Source organism: Trachymyrmex cornetzi, unplaced genomic scaffold (assembly GCF_001594075.2).
Source record: "Trachymyrmex cornetzi isolate Tcor2-1 unplaced genomic scaffold, Tcor1.1 scaffold579, whole genome shotgun sequence".
NCBI lineage: Eukaryota > Metazoa > Arthropoda > Insecta > Hymenoptera > Formicidae > Trachymyrmex > Trachymyrmex cornetzi.
Window position 1 is genome coordinate 312,620 of NW_017299892.1, and position 2,714 is coordinate 315,333.

Genomic DNA, 2,714 nt, shown 5'->3' on the forward strand with positions numbered 1-2,714 from the left:
GGACTTAAGTCCAGCTTTTTTTACGGTCACTTTATTTATGATGTAAAATTGATTTTTATTTTTTATGAACATAAAAACAAAATAAAACAAAATAAAATTAAATTAATAGATAAAACAAACATTCTTGATATTTTCTACTTCTATAACAAACGCATTTTTCCTAATTTTGGACTTGTGCCACTTATCAATTAAGGGGCTCATTTATTAAGACTGATAAATATTTATGTAATACTAAAAAAATCACGTTTATACACGTTTAAAAAATTTTATATATAAAATATGTCATAATATATAAAATATGTTATATATAAAACATTCTAATAATAAAGTATGTATATATAACATTTTTATCGGGATTAACTGATATATATTATATGTTTCTTCAATTTGAACAAATATATGTAACTAATAGGAAATATTCGTATTATAATATTCTCTTAACATATGGTACATGACAAAGAAATAAAGTATTAGTATACACGTAAGAAAATAATTTTAATTAATTTCCTTCAGCGTTCCTTCATCTCTTAAACAAAAAAACGAGCAATAAAAACGTATATATGTAGATTATACATACATGATGCGTTCTAAAGAAAAGTATATGAAATTAAAAAATATGTACATATATTTCGATTATATAAATCGGGCAATTTTTCCTTTGCTTGACAATCAGAGATTGACACAAAAAATAATATGATTTATTACACATTTTTTCATATGAATTGATATAACTTAAGTTTAATTAAAATTATTTTTCAAAAATGAATAAACAGAAACAAGCAAAATAATAATTTAAAAAATATTAACTTTCATAAAATTTTATTATAAAAATACAGAATCTGGAAACACGGTAGTGTCTCGGCGCTAAGCCAAGCGCAGCGACACTGCCGTGGCTACTTTACACGAGCCAGCGAGTTTTGCCAGATCGAGATTATCAAATCTCAGTAATGGTACAAATATACGCATAACAATGCGGAAAGAGCAGTTCCGATATTAATAAAATTTTACTCCAACATCTGTATAATAAATACTTCTCTATGACTCACATAGAGAGGGCAAAAAGAAATCTCTACAAAAGGTGTACAAATCTTAATACTATCACTGGCTGCGTAAATGAAATACAATATCAAATTCTTGTAAGAAGTTTAAGACAATTGAAATATCAAAAATATAAGTATGATTCTTTTGCATAGCAAAAGAAATATTATTATTATTATTATTATTTGAAAGAGAAATAGTTTCATCCGTAGTCGTATAATTTTTCAATTATTAGGACTCAAGGGATATGCTACCAATTGAGAAAAACTGCAAGAGACAAAAATTATTTATTTTCTTCTCATAAAATTCTGAGAATTTTTTCAGAATTTTTTAATATCGTATTTTCTCATGTTGATAAAAATATGAAAATACAGTACTAAAAATTCTGAAAAAATTGTTAAAAATTCTGAAAAAATTCTCAAAACTTTATGAGAAGAAAATAAATAATTTTTGTCTGTTGCAGTTTTTCTGTAAAGTTGATAGTATTTGAGTAAAAAATTATTCAAGACCAATATTTTGCAATTTTTAGTAATTAATATCTTGTTAACACACTATTGCGAAAATTGCAAAATGATAGAAGACTTTTCGACTCAGTTTAGTCCGCTCTATCTACACAAAAGTGATTGGCAAAATAGTCGGGACACCCTGTATATATATCATAAATATGATAGCTATTGAAAAAAAACAGAAACTTCGAGAAAGGTTGAATGATGAGTTGTTAATAACAAGTACAAGAAAATAATATCTGTTCTTGACAAGGAAGAGATTAGTTTCTGACGAGAGCCAAATCAAGCTTGACGTTATTCTTTGACACTGCAGATCACTTGCAATTACGTATCAAGTGATTTTCATCGAATAAGTATCTTTTTATTTTTCAAATCTGTGTCCATTAGTAATAAACAGAAGAATGGAAAGGAAGGCAATGAAAGAGATCGATGTCTTCCCATTTTTTTATACTATAGTTTTTCCAATGTATCGACGAAAAAAATCAAAAAGGCTCCATTTCTGGGTATTGCAAATTCAATCAATCATAATTTTAAAATTCAATGCTCATTGCATAACATACATACATGCGTATGTATGATAATATTTGCATATTTCGAAAATAGTTATAGAAAGTTCGAAAATAATATTCCTTCTGTCTCAAATATTCTATTCGGAGTAATATTCATGAAACGTGCAAAAATATAAGTTTGCTAATGTACTTTTTTTGTAGTTTATAGTAGAACTGGGCTTACAGAAAAACAAATCACTACAAAATCATATTTCGTTCGAGAGCATCAGATCGGCACTATTTCAAATAAGAGAATATATTTTTAAAACACCACTCTCTGAGGTAATTAATTTCATAAAACTTTCTTAATTTAATTGTTTTTTGTTTCAAATTTTAAGTAAAACTGGCTCTTCAAAGAATATAAGTTCTTTACTCAAAATCTAAAAGCTTCAATAATCTCAACTTTAATATATCTTAATAATATACCTACCAAAATATTAAAAAATAAAAAAATATCAAATATATGCAAATGTATGTAATTTCCCATTTTAATAAGTGATTTAAAATTAATCCAATTACAGATTGAAATAAATTGTATGCAATAAATTAAATCAAATTTATGAATTACTTCAAATAACGATTTGCTTGTGTTTCTCACAAATATAGTATATATATATATATA

At 25.5% G+C, this 2,714-nt stretch overlaps 1 protein-coding gene across 1 annotated transcript in view; it reads left to right on the top strand.

Moving 5' to 3' along the window:
* Positions 1-2,714, top strand: part of LOC108766225 (L-threonine dehydratase catabolic TdcB-like) — a 10,122-nt gene that overhangs the window by 4,242 nt on the left and 3,166 nt on the right. The window lies entirely within an intron of this gene.